Source organism: Lycium ferocissimum, chromosome 10 (assembly GCF_029784015.1).
Source record: "Lycium ferocissimum isolate CSIRO_LF1 chromosome 10, AGI_CSIRO_Lferr_CH_V1, whole genome shotgun sequence".
Classification (NCBI taxonomy): Eukaryota; Viridiplantae; Streptophyta; class Magnoliopsida; order Solanales; family Solanaceae; genus Lycium; species Lycium ferocissimum.
The window spans coordinates 44736490-44754778 of record NC_081351.1 but is presented as its reverse complement, the minus strand read 5'-3'; the positions used below and the strand labels follow the sequence as shown (position 1 = coordinate 44754778).

General features: G+C 33.8%; 1 long non-coding RNA gene across 6 annotated transcripts; it reads right to left on the bottom strand.

Moving 5' to 3' along the window:
• Positions 1–1621: 1621 nt before the first annotated feature.
• On the bottom strand, positions 1622–13364 carry LOC132034028 (uncharacterized). Of its 6 annotated transcripts, none has more exons than XR_009408924.1 (4): positions 12572–13363; positions 4285–4379; positions 2481–4184; positions 1622–2401 (listed from the first exon to the last, which is right to left on the bottom strand). It is a non-coding gene; the product is annotated as an uncharacterized LOC132034028 (long non-coding RNA). The 6 variants fall into 6 exon arrangements; XR_009408921.1 differs by lacking the exon at positions 12572–13363 and adding an exon at positions 7204–7309; XR_009408923.1 differs by having other exon boundaries at positions 2481–4379; positions 12572–13364.
• Positions 13365–18289: the final 4925 nt, after the last annotated feature.

Here is an 18289-nt window from a genome sequence, read left to right as displayed (position 1 = left end):
TATTCTAAAAGAATTTATAGATATTTGTGAATATAAATCATCTTAATAAAGATAAAATTAAACTAAGCATAAAAAACCTTTTGGATTAATTAGAAAAACGAATATCACATAAAAATGACATTGAGTGAGTACCGCATTATCTTCCTTTGCTTGTTTGTTAGTAATAACACTTTTGGTCCCTCGTAATTGAGAAATTCTAATTTTAGTCCTTATGAATTGTGATATCTAACTGCACACATATATTTAATCCCTTTTCTTGATAATAATCACAAATATGCACCTTTGATCGCCTTTCTTTAGCATATTCTCCAATTTCATAATTATTAACCGTTTCGTCATTTAATTATTTACTTGTTATGTTAAATTTGTATTGCTATTTTGTATTTTAGGATAATATACTTCTAACAATAACCCCAACATGATATGTTTACCGCATAAAGAGACCAAAATTATACAATTTAATTTTAATTAAAGGTTAAACGTGTTGATCGATATATTACAAGAATTAAAATCAAAATTTACAGGGATTAAATTTGTTATTGTCCCCATTTTATATCTGGTAAGACTTTATAGACTTAGCACGAAATTAATACACTAGTCAAGCACATGGTTTGAAGGACAGACAGACTGGAAGAAGAGTGACCCCATATAATGCATGCGCGATTGTACTGCTATTAAACTTGAAAAGGGAAAAGGCCAAGTGGATCTTGTCGTCTTCTGTTTTAATTATTTTAGTTGACATGTTTTAAATGTTTAGGTTTACACCACATACTTTTGAAATTTGTAAATAAATAAAAAGAGTACAAGAGTTAATTTATACATCATATTTAACTTTCGGTTTTAGTCTAATTATGAAGAAAGGTAATCACCACTTCCCCCCACAGTCAAGGCTCTTCTAGATTTAACTAGATGTGTTTAGCCGGTGAGAGCACCGGCCCAATGACGATAATTTGCAAAAAGAAAAACTAAACTAATCCCCTTCTTTTTTTTTCGCGCGGATTGGCCTTCATTTGAGGTGGTCTTTAATTTTTGCCCTTCAAATTGGTGGTCTTTAAATTTTGCCCTTCGCCTAATACCCCGAGGTTATGGGTTTGAACCCTAGCTCAGTCAAAAAAAAAAAATTCGCAAGGCAGAATTAAAATTCTGCCCATGCAAATTTTTCCTTATGAATCTAAACTCTACCTTGCGAATTTTTTTAAAAATTTTTTGATTAAGCGGAAGTTTAAACCAGAAACCAAGAAATTTTTAGCGATGGCAAAAGTTAAAGACCACCAATTTGAGGGACAAAAATTAAAGACCACCCCAGAAAGTGCAATCCTGCAAATTGTCCTAAACTAATTCCCTTTAGTTAAATGGTGATACGTCACAAAAATGAGCCAGGAAGCACACACTTAGATAGCTAGCGTTTGGTCATAAATTCCCAATTTTTTTTAAAAAAACTTTATTTGGGTGAAGTTTTTCAAGTTGTAAAAATATGTTTCGCCATATGAAACATTACTTATATTCATAAGTTTTAAAAACTATCAAGATACCCAACCATACAAAAAATACATACTTGTTAATCCCAAATTATGCAGAACATGATATTTTAACAACAATACCAATAACACACTTACTAGCTACTACAATTCAAATTACCATACAAAGATCCATCCGCTCAAGAAAAAAAACTACGATAGTAACTGACTATTCTTTAATATAATCTGCCCACATTGTACAACAATTTTTACTTTATAAAATAGACTATTTTAATGGTGGAAACATGATAAATACGACTTTAATTAAGGAATATGATAGATAGAATTAATTGGGTCATAAATAGATAGATTTTCCTTTTGTAAAATACAAAAGTTTTGGGGAGTTTGTTGAAAGTTTTGTAAAGGCCAAAACTAACAGGTTTGAGCCAAAATTTGGAAATTTGAAGATTTATTTTCAAAATCTGTTAAAAGTTTATGGCCAAACAAAGATTTAAAAAACAAATTTTCAAAATATCTTTCTCAAAATCTATGGCCAACTAGGAGCTTAACCCACATTTTTCTTCCAAATTCTTCATCTGACACGCACGCTTACTTATCCTCTGTTTCAACAATGTACAAAAACGCAACACCATTGACAAATTATAGTAACGGGTCTAGTTAGAGTCAAATCGCCTCTAATAACGTGTGGCGTTGGATACTTCAGAAAACCTGAAGCTCCTTGTTGGTAAACTTAATTTCAGACTTCACTACATTTGTGAAATTAATAGAGTGAGGTTTCCTTAGGCAAGCTAAGAACCAAAGAGTTGTGCATTGTCTTTTTGCGTGTTACTAATGGCATAAGAGAACTTTTAAGGCCAAAATATTATCATCCTCTGGACTTAAATTGCAAGCTCTTGCTGGCGGTCAGCTTTCACCATTAGGAGCTGTAAAAGCAAATTGTAAAACAAAATAAATTAGGGTAACACAAAATGAAATAATGCTAACGATTATTGAAAAACTAACCTTTGTATGAATGTGGTCTTTTAGTTCTTTCCCTTTCGCGAATAAGAATATTTTGCAGATCCTCCAAGAACTGGTCGGACATAAAGTGAAGCTTTGTATCTCCAAGATCATGGTAATAAGCATAGTCATACCGCTTTTCCCATTTCCTCGAGCTTTCTAGTTCCAGGTCCTTTCAAATTAAACAACTCTTCTTTTCTATAACAGTAGCTTTAAAATGGTAGCTCTAGTATCTATTCTACAATTAAAGAGCAAAAATAATTAGGGAAGTATGGAGAAAGAATGTGGCAAAGAGAAAGAAGATTTAAATAGGTAGCAACTACCTTATACAAAAAAGAGGTAAAGCTATCAACAGCTACCATATGATGAAAAAGTTTGACTGTGATTGTTCCAGTATGAAGTCAATTTGCAGTTATTTCCGTTGCATCTTCCTTTTTTGAATGGCATGGACTCCTTGGTGCTTAAGTTTTGCGAAAGATTTGTAGCCAAATAATACTTACCAATAATCATGACAACTAATATCATCCTCCTAGTAAAACTGTAATATGTTGTATTACTTTAATTAGCTCGATCTTTGGGCAAGGTTCCCTAATCTTTCCAAGAAGCCACTGAGGTGATGATTTATGTTGCAGTGCAGTTAAAACCATAACTATAGCTAATTAATTATTTATCAATATGAGTCGTCCTAAAAAAGCAAATGCCGGACTACTTGATGCAAGTGATCACCCTTTTTTTAAGATCCATTGTCATCACTTTTGGTAGTGTTGGAACTTTACCATTGTGATGAAAGAGAAAATATGAATAAGTATTTCTATTAAACGTTAGACTAAATCATATGTTATTTAGCACAGTTAAGTGATAAAATACACACATATATGAAGAGAGGGAAGAGGGGGACCGCACTGCTATATTGCTACTGAGTTGGACCAGGGAGTTCTTTCTTTGGCAATAGGATACAAGATGATACCCATATGTCCACGCGAAGATATATATGCATTTCTCTCGAGGAAGGGACACATATCATAATTATACAAGATCACCAAGACAAAGCCGGAATTAAAAGCAGTATGTAAGATTTATTCTCTGGAAAACACCTTTAACAGAGCTTATTCACGTGCCGTATGTTGACCACCTTTGGTTGGCTGTAGGACCGAAGAGCAAAAGATAACGTAATAAAACAACATAGATCGTTAAAAAAAAAAATCATGAGTGAAAACTATTTTGACTATGTAAATGCATTCATGAATATGTAACGAAGTGAAACAGATAGCGTTGGATTGTCCATTTTGAGCACGTAAAGCTTGTCATTTTTAATTAGTCCAAGAATCAAAAGTAGTGATGAGCAACTATTAACATTATGGAAAACGAAATAAGATAAGTGATCAGTTAGTCAAATGATGTGATCTGAAATTTGAGATATTCTAATATAATTCATATTAAAGCTCAAATACGACAGTATAACATCCATAACTTTGTCGGTGTGCGTTGACAATAATGTATCTAAACATATGATGAATCAAATTCAAGGTGTTGTTAGAGAATCTAGGACACCAGAATTAACAAGAGAAATGGTCAAATAAGAAACTATAATAAATTGCAAGTATTCATTTTGGTATGATAACATCGTAAATCGATATTAATGTATTATACACGCGCATGCAGCCATTAGTCAGTAGTTGTGATAGCTACAGAAGTCTTCCCGGATAGCTATAGAAGTTATCGACCAATTAGTTTGAGCAAACTCATGTTTAGATTAGAATTAGGAAAACATTCGGAAACTTCAACACCAAAATTCTATTTAGATTACCTTTCATGGTGATTAGTTTTGTCGGCTTGAATTGCTTCGCAATATGCAAATCGAAGATCCTCCAGCGAAACATCCACAATTATTGTCTACTTTATCTGTTCCAACAATAAGTTTGTCAATTAAATGACCTGCAAACAGAAGAATAACGACTAATATGGCTAAAATAAATCAGTAGGAAGCACGAATATCTTTGTTAAAAGAATGTTAACCAGCAATTAGCATCTAATTAGATAAAGAAAAGCTGTTAAAATAAATTGTCCATGAAAAGAAGCTGTTCAAATTCCATACCCCCAAAACATGAAAAGGAAAAAGAAATGGGTAACAAATTCTATAACAAAAAAATACTAAAAATCCATAAAGCAAAATATCATAGTAATAGTGGGACTAAGATAGTAAGATGGACAGTATATTGTAAAAGTAATTATAATCAAGCAACTACGGGGAGAAATTGAAAACTCCAGAACGGAAGAGACGATGGAGAGATTGAGAACATATATGAAATTTAACGAAAACGATGAGAAGTTCAAGTCTCGTCTAAGTCCACCACTTCAAGTGCGTCTTTATCTCAACCAACGTAGTCAGCAAATTCTAGGGCACGTGTAAGGCTGTACAAAACTCTACCTAATATTTCAAAAACACAGAATTAGTGAGAAGACCTAAATGTCCCTGCATCATCAAGCAGGCATGACGACCTTGAGGGAGCTTTATGGCTCTGCCATATATTAGGAATGTACAAATGTTTTAGTCATGGATCGACACGGCCATTTCAAACTGACCCCCCAGATCTTGAAAATTTTCCTGTTGATTTCAACCTTTTTTGGCTTCGATAAGATAATATTATTAAAACACTAATTATGTGTTAAATAATGGAATTGTCCTATTTTGTTCCATTTAAGTCTTGTACAGTATATTCAAAAAAAATTAACTGGGAGTGGATTAAAAAAATAATAGAACATTATCTACTGGTTCTCCATTTGAACTTTTCACTTCACGGTAGATGTGAAGTAGCTTTGAACTAGTAAATTCTCTCAAAAGGCACTACAGCAAATTGCTTTATCAGCTCAAATTTCGTCACAAAAAACCTTTCGTGACGAAAAACAAATCGTCAACCATTCGTCCTAAAGCATATGTCACTAAATGTATACAACGACAACTTAGTGTTTCGTCGCTAAATAGAGTTGTATTAACCACGGATATATTTTTCGTCCCCAAATGCATAGTATTTATGACGAACAAGTTCGTCATGAAAATTATAAAATTTTGTAGGTAATAGAATGTTTTCGTCACTAAAGAGGTTATTAATGCCGACGAAACTGATACGTCACTAACTATTTTGTTTAATTAGTGACGACGTAATTTGTCTCGAAAGTTATATGTACTTCGTAGCTAAATAAATATTATTTCGTCACTAAAAACTACCTTTTACATACGAATTCTATTTTGTTGTCCCTAAATGTATAAATTAGTGACAACTTTACTTTTTCACAATTTCGTACTTGAAAACGGTCTTGTCGTCACTAAAATTGTTTCTTTTACTGACAAAACAAAATTGTCACTACAAAATGGCATTATAGCTACGATCACAATTGTCATAAAATACAAAGTTAATTTGTAGGTAATAAGTAGGCGATTTTGTGGACAGAGATTATTCTCGTCTCTAAATGTCATACTTTAATGACGAAAATGTGTTCGTCTTTTTATTTTTTTTTCCCTAAATGTATATATTAGTGACAACTTTGCTTTTTTACAATTTCGTAGTCGAAAACGATCATGTCGTCACTAAAATTATTTCTTTTACCGACAAAACAAAATTGTCACTACAAAATGACATAATTAGTGACGATCACAATTGTCATAAAATACAAAGTTAATTTGTAGGTAATAAGTAGGCAATTTTGGGGACAAACATTATTCTCCTCATTAAATGTCATACTTTTATGACGAAAATGTGATCGTCTTAAAAAGTACAATGTAGTCGTCGCTAAAGGTTAAGCTTTTAAGGATAAAATGTTTTTTCACTAATCACAAGAATGATGACGTTTTAGTTGTAATGATACTATTTAGAATTTGTATTTCGCTAGGTTTCCATTAATTTGAAAATTTATAAAAAAAATATTACAATTATTAAATAGTATATAAATATCTTAAACTTCATTTATAGCCTAGAGTAGTTTATTCTATAATGAGCTTTATACAAACTAAAAATAACAACATACTAAAAGAAGCAAGATAAATAATAAGAAAATTAAACACTGTCACCTAGTAATTAAGAACAACCAAAATGACATTGAGATCATATCTAATGACATACTCCTAAAAGAAAAACTAATACTCCTAAAAACTAATATTAAGTAATGTTATCCAACTTGAAAGTCTAACTGTAAAACATACTAAACATCAACAAAACAAAGAAAAAAATGGAGGTTACTTCTCAAAATACCATTGTAGAAACACTTCTCTAGGAACTATTGTTGATTTCCACCTTCCATAACCTGTGTAAAAGAAGAAAGAAAAATCTAAGATTTGAATTCATACATATACTTTGATATCATGAGATGAACAAACTAAAATACAAACTAAAACTCTTGTAAAAAGTATAAGCTAAATTTAGGGGTGGCCGTTCTTATTCGGTTCGATATTTTCAAAGTTCAGTTTCGGTAATTGGTAATTGAAAGTAGATACAAATGTAATATCTTTTACAAATTAAGAAGAGATAAAACGGAGCAAACAGAAAAGTACTAGTTCAGGCATAAGCTAACATGAAAACAGAGTAAACAACAAAAGACAGTTGAAATCTCTTGTAGGACTTCGATTCTATTTACGATGATTTATGGCCAGCCGCAGGTATAATTGGTTAAATAAACAATAGAATTTTGAAATATAAAATTTTGAAAAAATATATGAAGTTATTAAATGTACCTTAATGGATAACTTGATAGGATTCACTGATCACTGCAAGTGACCCAGGCCACCGCTTGTAGAAATTGTCCGCTTTGGAGCCTTCGCCCCTCACGGTTTTAAAACGTGTCAGGGGCAAAGGCTCCAAAGCGGACAATTTTTACAAGCGGTGGCCTAAGCTGTTACAGTAGTGTAAGGCTTGCCTTAGGCGAATCCCACATCGGTTTAGGCGAATCTCACATCGGTTGGGGAGGAGAATGAAGAGTGCTTTATAAGTGCTTGGATACCTCTCCCTTGTAGACGCGTTTTAAAACCGTGAGGGGCGAAGGCTCCAAAGCGGACAATTTCTACAAGCGGTGGCACAGTGCATTACGGTTGGTATCGAGGCGGTCTTGGGGCCGGTGGTAGGCAAGCCGGTGGTGGGGCAAACCTCAGCGAGGACGCTGAGTCCCGGGGGGGTGAGTGTAAGGCTTGCCTTAGGCGAATCCCACATCGGTTTAGGCGAATCCGACATCGGTTAGGGAGGAGAACGAAGAGTGCTTTATAAGTTCTTGGATACCTCTCCCTTATAGACGTGTTTTAAAACCGTGAGCGGTGAAGGCTCCAAAGCGGACAATTTCTACCAGCGGTGGCCTGGGCTGTTACACTGCATCAAGAAAATGAGACAAAGTTAGGTGCTAAAAGCTACAAAGTTGTTATAAAGCTCATTGTTAAAGCCTCTGAAAACTTTGGTTTCTTCAAAATCATCAACCATGGTGTCCCCTTGACAAGTAGTCAAAGCAATGGAAGATGAAAGCTATGGTTTTTCTCTAAGGCTTCAGAAAAACAACGTGCTAGACGGCAAATCCCTATGGCTGTGGCTGCAAGAACATAGGGATCAATGGAGATTATGGAGAAGTTGAATATTTGCTTCTTCATACGAACCCTTTGTCTATCTCTCAAAGATCCAATACTACTTCTAATGATCCAACCCTCTTTAGGTACCTTTTACCTTTTCATGTATTATAGTAATTTTATGGTGAAAGTTTGATATCATGCAAGTTATGGACATATGCTTTTATACAACAACAACAACAACAACATACACAATGTAATTCTATAAGGGAGGTCTGGGGAGGGTAAGGTGTAAGTAGACCAGGCAGAGAGGTTGTTTCCGATAGACCGTCGGCTTAAAATAAAATCATATAGCAAAATAGCAAGATACTAAACAAATGCAGAGATAGTAATACACAGGGATATGCTTTTATAATAATGGACTTAATTTATGTGGAAACTAAGTCTTAGCACGAAGTTATGTGGCCTTCTTTTCTTCAAGTTTAATAAAATGTTCACATGTAAACATCCTTGTTATAAGGTGGTCCAAGAAAGGATGGAAGACTTAGATGAGGACCTCTACTACTGTTACTCTGTTTGTCTGTGTATATATCTATATATCTTTTCTGTAAGGTTATGATCAATTTAATATTACAGTTTCTGACACTTTAAGGACATTGGATATCGTCTGTTTCGCCTATTTATTGTATTGAACATATGAATCACAACACAGCTCATGCATTCACGGCCCGAAAGTACTAGGAATCGATTTTGTCTCGGAAGTTAAAAAAAAAAAAAAAAAAAAAAAAAAGGGTTATCTACACATGGGGTTAGCAATTTAAGAAGGAAACTTGGAATAGCTAGAGATATTCTTTCTATAAAAAGGATCTAGTAGTAAAGTTATTGGGTTTAGTTTAGTGAAGTGAGACTAATAAAGTTTGCATAGTACATAAGTCAATTTCTTGGTTAAGAAGATGGACCTAATTTAGTTTGTATAGGCATTGGGCATGTTGCGCCAGCTAAATGACACATTTGTTGTAGTGAGGAAGATGGTAAATTCACTGAACTCTTTTTCAAAAAAAAAAAAATTCTCCATATCGAAAAACAAGCTCAAACTAATCCCTAATCAAAGAACAGTTAGGCACAAAATAGGCAGAATTAGGCAAATAAGGCTACTCAAGCAATACAAGAACAGAGAGAGAGAGGCAGAGAATTACAAAAAAATAACCCTCATAAGAACAATTGCAAGGGGTAGAAGTGCCCCACCTAAGCAAATGTACTAGCCCACTAGCGCAATTTTTGGTATTGATAGACCACACCCTGAAGCTGGACCAAGCACTAAAAAGGAAACAAAATTCTGAGGTTCGAAATACTCAACAAGGAGTTGCAAGGGAGAAGAAGAAACACGCCGAAATTGCATCTACCAGTACCAAAAATATGATACAAAAGGAGCAGGCCAATCAAGTGGTTAGCAAGAAAAACAGAGAAGTGATTACTATAGAAGATCCTAAAGCACTCCAAATTATCCTATTCTCAGATGAAGAAAAGCAAAAAGAAGAGTAAAGACAATGGTAACACAAAAGTTGAAAAGGTCTACTTCTCAAAGGATGATACAAACTCAAAGCAGCAACACTAAACAAAATGCTATCATTAAAAACAACTTTGAAGTCCTTGGAAGGAAAGATCATATAGAGGACAGAGAAGGAAATGTGAAAAATAATGATAAGGGGGTAAACAATGTAGATGACAATCAAAACAGTAAAGAACCACCTGATGAATGGGCTGATGTTGAAAGCACAAAAGAAGAAGATGATGATGATGATGAAGCTTCTCAAAACACATCTGAAGAAAAGACTACAGATGAAGAAAATGACAGAAAGTACCAAGACTTTTAAGGGAAGGACACTGATAAGGAAACAATTTTGAACCTTGCTGATGAAGTTGACAGGAAGAAAGATATAACATCAGATATAAAAAACACTACCAAGAAGACTGCAAGAATCAGAGAATCTCCTATTACGAGGAGCCAAAAGAAAAGTCTACAAACAACTTCCACTACTATTGATCATGTTTAAGTTGCTTAATTGGGACATAAGGGGTATGAAATCCCAAGCAGCTAGTGAAAAACTTAAATTCATGATTAAATTTCACATGATTTCTATAGTGGCTTTACATGAACCTTTCATGCAGGAAACTACAACACTTTTACAAAAATATGTTGGAAATGCAGAATTGCTTTTCTAACTGTAGCAATAAATTATGGCTCTTCTGGAGGGATACTTTGAATTGCAATATTTTTTACAACCACCAGCAGATGCTAACTTGCAAGGTCCATCCTATCATCACTGATCAAGAAGCTTTCATCCTTATTGTCTATGCTAAGTCAAGATCAGCGAGTAGAGAGGAACTTTGGCAACATATGAAAGACTTCTCCATTACTGTATCCATCCCTTGGCTATTAGTAGGAGATTTTAATAGTATTATGAATCTTTGGTGAGAAATTGGGAGGGACGCCTCATAGACTATCTAAAAGTCTTCCTTTCATAGAATGCATAAATGACAGTGGATTGATGGATATGGGATATTCAGGACAACTTTTTACTTGGTGTAATGAAAGAAGAGGGGAAGAAGTCATATGGAAGCGACTTGATAGAATGATTGCTAATGATGACTGGAACAGAGTTTTTCCTAAGACCTTTGTGCAACACCTCACAAGATCTAGCTCAGACCACTGCCCTATTCTTATCACTAGCCATAAGGATGAAGGAAACTTTATACGATATTTCAAATTTCTTAAATTTTGGGTTGTATAGAAGAACTTCAAAAGCATAGTTGAAAGCCAGTGGAATTGTGAAATAGAGGGTAACATATTTTGGACTGTACATCAGAAACTAAAAAAGACCAGCAGGGCATCAAGTCATGGTCCAGGAATAGCATTGGAGACATCTTTATTTATACATGGGCTCTGGAAGACAAGGTAAAATTGTGTGTATCTAACTATATGAACTCTTTGAGTCAGGATGACAAGATAATTCTCAACAAGGCTAAAATTGAACTTATGATCCATCACGAAATGGTTGACACTTATTGGAGACAAAAAGTCAATCTTAAATGGCAACTTGAAGGAGATGAGAATACTAAATTCTCCCATATCAAGGTGAGAAGTGTCACACCCCCTTTTTTTGGGCCCGCGCGAATGAACGCAAAAGGTTTTGTTGTTAAGGGTTTTTCCAATTGAAGTGGCGGTTTTGAATAGGGATTAATTATTTTACAGAGTCGCCACTTGGAATTGAGTTTTGGTGTTCCAAGTCACCTTATGAATCCCTAATCAAAAGGAAATGACTCTTTTATTATTGGTCTGCTAAAACAAAAGACCGGGTAAGGAATTCTGTTGATCGGGGAGAAGGTGTTAGGCATTCCCCGAGTCCCGTGGTTCTAGCACGGTCGCTTTATCGACTTATACTTAGCTTAAACTAATTTTGGATATATTATGCACGCCGAGCCTTGATTTGCTCGTACTTTTATTGTTGAACTTTTATTAATCTTAACCCGAATGCGTAACCGCATTCCGGACCTTTTAACCGTCTCAAAATAAGATGCGTAACCGCATTCTCAATCGAAACAAAATTAATTATTAAAATGAGATTGGCTAAGGTGCGTAACCGCATCCTTGAGTTGTTTAAAGCGTCCCAAAATAAGATGCATAACTGCATTCTTAATCGAGACAAACATTTTAAATCATGCCTAAAGCTTGTCTAGCGCTGAAAGCATTTATTTGTCTCTAAAATCCGAGACTTATTATTATTTGGTTATTATTTATTTATTTTTTACACTCTTTTGACAACGGGTTTTAAATAAATTTGCAACTCATCTCGCTCCCTCACAATTGGTTTTTCCGCTCTTTTCTTTTATACTTGACAATAGGGTTTGAGATAAATCTGCACCCCATCTCGCTCAACTCACATTAGATAATTCATTGATTAATTAATTAGGCTGTTAATTGGGCCTTTAACTTTTATTACGGACTAGTTGAAAGGCCTAATTACATGAAAATCCCATTCATAACCTCTCTGCGTACGGCATTCGATATTGCAAAAGGAAATACGGACAAATCAATGACACAACCTCTAAGCATAATATCAAAGTAATAAAATACATTGAACTTAAAACAAGATAAAAAATATTACTATTCTAAAATTTCTACCATTTTAAGCTAAAGACTACTAACTGCAAGATGCATTTTTTTTTCCTTTTGGACCTTTTGGTCATGAAAAGAAACTAGCTTGTACATTAAAAATGTAAAAATTATATCAAAAACATTTCACCGCAAACGTCAAAATAAACATGAAGCCAAATGTAGTAAATAGGAATGATCAAACCACTATATTTGCCCAAAATTAATTGAAACAAGGTCAGTTAACTTCTAAGCTGAAACCTTAATATTTAAACAAATCATAAATGTTCACAACAAACTAAACAAGTGACGACATAAATCAAACAAAACAAAAATACTAACAGGAAGAGGAAACAAGCAAATATTTGATGAAGTAACACTATTGAAGTGGAAAGATTGGACCTTTACGAAGATAATTGCTTAGAACTTTGATTGTCAAGAACCTCTTGACCAGCAGATGAATACAGAGAAGTTGGCAACTGTTCAGAAAGCCAAGCAAAATAGAAAATAGCTGCAAACTTTGAACGGGCCTCAAACCAAAACGGAAAACGCCAACCAGAACACTCGAGCTATACCAAGCACGACTTTCAAAACACTTAGATAGTAAAAATAATGGTGAAACTGTGGACTCAATTTTTATGGAGGAATAACAGAGAGTAGGTGGACGATTTACATGGTCTCAGGTGCTCTGTTTTCTTTGGTTGGAGATGGTGAGCTTCAATGGAGGTGACGAAGTTGTTATGGTTTCACATAGTGTCGCATTGGTGTATGGATTATTAGGTCTATTGCGGCTAGCGTTATGGTGTAGGGTGTCTTTAGGCTTAGGGCATAGTATTTATATATATTGTGCATAAGTACATGAAAAAGGCTTTGGGTAATGGGCCTTGAAAAGTGGGTGCAGATTGATTTTCTTTTTTAATTTTTTATTTCTTTTAATGGAAAAAGGCATTTTTTATTTTTTTTTATTGTTTTGTTGTTGTTTAAAGAAAAAATATATAAAAGGGTGCATGTGATATGCGTGTGTAGATGCAGTATTAAAATTGAGTGGTGAAATGACATATAATTAACAAGTGAGAATATAAAATATACTACTACTAAATTAAAATAGCAAGATTAAAATATGTACTTACTCTATATTTATTTGTTAAAACTTTTAACTTGGAAATTAAACTAAAAATAGATAACACATTTTCGGACATTTTTTCTTTTTGTACTAATAAAAATAAAACGAAACTAAACATATATCCTAAACTGTGACTCTATTTTTGTGATTTTTGAATATTCAAATAAGACCTACTAAATAAAATAAAACCAAAATAAAATGTCCAGACCATATTTAAAGGAAAATTTAGATACTAGAAGGTGAAACACCCCAGAGAGGGTCAAAAATCACGTGTCTACAAGAAGCAGAAGGAAGGTACTCCATATCAACAGGATCAAGGTTGAAAATCAATGGATTGAAGGAGATGATAACATTGGAAATACTGTTGCTGATTTCTATCAGAACTTGTTTAGCGGTCGAATTGAAAATATTGCCATGAGTATGCTGAACTATGCTCCTAAGCTAATTAATCCAGAAGATAATGATATGCTCATAGCAGAACCAACTCATGAAGAAGTGAAGAATGTTGTTTTTGATATTAACCCCAACAGTAGTGCAAGTGCTGATGGATTCAGTAATCTATTCTTTCAAAAAACGTGGGACATTGTTGGGAATGATATGGTCCAGTTGGTGAAAGTTGTCTTCCAAGGAAATCAAATGACAAAATTCTATACTAATACTTGCCTGATACTCTTACCAAAAGTGGATCTACCTCAATCTTTCTCAGCATTTAGGCTAGTCAGCCTTAGCAACGTCTCTCAAAAGATTGTGCCTAAGGTCATGAATGATAGACTCTCAAATCTTCTCCCTAATATTATATCTCTGAACCAGAGTGGCTTCATTAAAGGAAGGGCTACTGGGGAGAATATTCTACTTGCACAAGAGATTATACATGATATGAGAAAAGACAACAAATGTCCTGATTAAACTTGATATGAATAAATTTAAAGCATATGAAAGATTGTCTTGGGCTTTCCTAAGCAAAGTAATGAAGAAGATGGGATTTGCAGACCAATGGATCCATATTATTTGGAATTTGCTATTAAATATGTGGTATATAGGGGTTGTAAATGGCAAAAGACATGGATTCTTCAAATCTCACAGAGGAGTAAAACAGGGACATCCTTTATCCCTCTCTCTCTCTCTTTATTATTGCTGCTGAAGTACTTATTTTAATGCTCAATAACTCATATAATAATCCTAGGTTTAAAGGGTTCTCAATGCAACCCAATGGGCCTAGGATCAACCATTTATCATATGCTGATGATATTATTATCTTTTGTGCAGGTAAGTCAGATACTTTGCAACTTATCATGGACACTCTCAGAAAGTATGGACAGAACACTGGCTAGTTGATAAACAAGGAGAAAAGTTGTTTTTTAATGGACAAGAAGATATCTGCCAAAAGAAGATAGATTGTTGCTAGGAAAGTGGGCTTTCAAGAATGTGAATTCCCTATCAAATACTTGGGATGCCCTCTTTTCTATGAAATGAAGAAGATAGAGTTCTTTACGGACATGGCTACCAAGATTATTCAAAAGGTTGGCTCATGGTACAACAATCTGCTATCACCTGGTGGAAATAAGACCTTTATTAAACATGTATTGACGGCTATGCCATTACAGCTGATGTTTGTTTCCCAACCCCCAAAGAACACATTTGAACAAATTGAAAAAGTTTTTGCAAATTTCTTTTGGGGAAATCTGGAAGGAAAAAACAAATATCACTAGGCAAAATGGGAGAGCCTATGTTTAACTACTGAGGAGGGTGGAATTGGTATAAGACCTCTACAGGAAATCTCTGATTCTTTCTCTATCAAATTATGGTGGCAATTCAGAATAAAAAATACTCTCTGGACAAGATTCATGAAGGCAAAATACTCTCAAAGAATTCATCCTATGGCTAGGAAGTGGAATTACACTGAATCACATACTTGGAAAAGATTGATGAAAATAAGAGATAAAGTTGATCACTTGATATAATGGAAAATCAATGGTGGGGATGCTAGCTTCTGGTGGGACAATTGGTCAGGCCTTGGAAAGTTAGCTCAGTTTGGAAATTCATCTACATCTGTTAAGATTCAGGTTTCAAGATTTATTGACAATGGTAGTTGGAATCTTCATAAACTGAAGCAACTACAGATGACTAACGAGATCATCAACAAAATCCAAAGAGTTAAGTTTAACTTTACCAATCTCAAGGATCAGCCCCTTTGGATTGCTACAACAGATGGCAAATTTACTTGTAACTCGGCTTGGAGGATTATCAAAAGGAAGCTCAATACTTCTCGTATCAATAGAATGTTGTGGCATCCAAAATGTCCTTTTAAGGTATGTTTCTTCTTTTGGAGAGTTCTTAGACATAAAATTTCTGTTGATACTAACATTGGCAGGTTTAACATTCACTAAGCATCTAAATGTTCTTGTTGTACTGTTGACCTCGTCCAAGAAAATGAGGAACACCTATTTATGGCCAGCCCAATAAGCAAGAAAGTTTGGCTATTTTTCAGTCAAAGCTTTGGTATTAGCATGGACCAACATAATATTAGACAAGGAATTATTACATGGTGGATGGAGAAGGGAAAAAATGCTATACAAAATCTTTCTTTACAAATACTACCTACCATCATTGTTTGGCAAATTTGAAAGGAGAGATGCAAGAGCAGATTTGAAGACATTAGAATGTCACATCATAGAATCATTCTCAACATCACACAATAGCTAAATGTTATCATCCACAAACAATTTCCTTGTGTTCCTCCTTATGAAATGGATGCATCTCAAAAAGATTATACAGAAGGCATAATAAGAAGTTAAGGTCACTGTTGTCCTGTGGCTTTTTCCAAAGAAAGATTGGTCCAAGTTGAACTCTGACGGATGCTCTGAAGGCAACCCTGGACCATGTGGAGGAGGAGGCATTATTTGAGATGACAAAGGAAAGCTGATTAATGCTTATGCTATTTACTTTGGTGATGAGACAAATAATTATTCAGAGGCATGTGCTATGAAGATTGGACTGAAATGGTGTTACAATAACATAAAAAGATTGGAAGTGGAAAGTGATTCAATGATGCTGGTGAAATGGATTACAAATCGATGCCACATGCCTTGGAAACTTTAAGACATTGTGAGAGATATTAAAATTCAACTGAACTGTTTTGAGGACTTCACAGTGAAACATTGCTTCAGAGAATGCACTAGGGCAATGGATGTGCTAGCTAACCATGGACTGAAATGTGATTCCATAATGGTTCAATAATTTTTCAACAGATGCCAAGTAAAGCTAAAGGAGAGGTTAATATGGATAGATCACAACTTCCTTCCTTCCGTAGGAAGCGCCAAAAAAATAAAGTCACTTTGGATCGACAAAATTTTAAGGTTTTACCATTTTGATGTTCCTTAACTGTATAGGCAAGGGATTTTTTTTTTAATATTCGCCCCTTTTCCTCTTTTGTGAGCTTATTGGGAGACCTACATTCTTATAGAAAAAAAAAATCAAATTTGAAAGTCCATGAGGAGGCTTTGTTCTTAATTGCATTTTGTTTTGATTTGATATGTTCTGTAGGTTACCAAATGCTCCTGACATGGAGATCTATTCGTTGTATGGAGTCGGCATTCAAACTGAAAAAGTTCTGTTTACAGACGGATACCAACAACAGAATGCAATATTCCATTCCAATTTTTATGATTTCTCTCATCAAGTCAGCTTGCATTTGAAAATTGTTTCTGTTGCAACCGCAAACCGAATCAAACCGATGGTCATTTGGGTTTGGTTTGGTTTTAAATTTTATAAAATCGATAATGTTTGGTTTGGTTTGATTTTATTAAAAACAAACCGAAGAAAAACCGAACCAATAAAATAATATACACAATTTTACAATTATATATATACTTTATATTAATTTTTTAAAATAATTTTGAATACTTTGTTTACTTTTTAATTAAAATTTTCTTTATCTCTATTAGACTAATGAACTTTACACCTTGAGCGTATTTCTTAAAAGAAATTCATGAATCCAAACTCATTTATTCAAAGATAAAACTATGAGATTTACCTAAAAAAAAGTTGTATTTTTTATAAACTTTGTTCACTTGATTAAAAGCTTATAGACCTTAGGACATTTTCTGCATAAACAAAGAAAAGCTATCTCCCACAATAAAAGGGTAATAACTAATTATAAGTTGAAAAAGGATGAAAAAGTCTTTCCTAATCATGGAAAAAAAAATACCATTAGGTTCCTTAAAAATCGACAAACTGAACCAAAACCAACAACAACCAAACGGTTGTGTACTATATTTGGTTTGATTTGGTTTTAATAACTAAAAACTGACTAAATTATTTTTATTTTGACCAAAAACCGACCCAAACCGAACCATGAACACTCCAATGCATTACCATCTGAAGTACTGAAATTTCTTTTATGGCTAGACATGATGCTTTAGCGTGTAGTTCTTCAATTGATTCATGGTAGCATAGTAACTTAATTCTTAATGTCAAAATTTCTCTTATTTTTTTTTTATTTTTTTTTGGTCTTTGTGCTTAAAAACTTTATCAATTCTATCTCGATTATGTTAACTAAAATTATATATTTCATAAATTAAAGACGTCTTTTATGACCGCCCGAAGCTTGGGCATATCAACTAGTTACTTAATAATTTTATAAAATTTTCTGAAGAGATCTATAACATCAATTCTTATATATCTTTGGTGTTATCTTTATCTATAACACCAAAGATATATAGATAAAAGCTCTTCGTTCATATACAAACAAATTACCTCATTAAATATAAGAAATCTGCACCAGCCACTTCTTGTGGAACTTTCAATTCTAACCGAAGCATAATTATTAGACAAAAAAGAATCTAATGCTTTCTATCTTACTGTAGTCGGATGTATTATCGATTGCTTCTAAAGATCCAAAAATCAGCATAATAATTTGACAAAGAATAATAAATTATGACGTGCGCATTACAAAAAAATTATTACCAAAGTCTCTTTTTTCTTGGAGATACAATTAA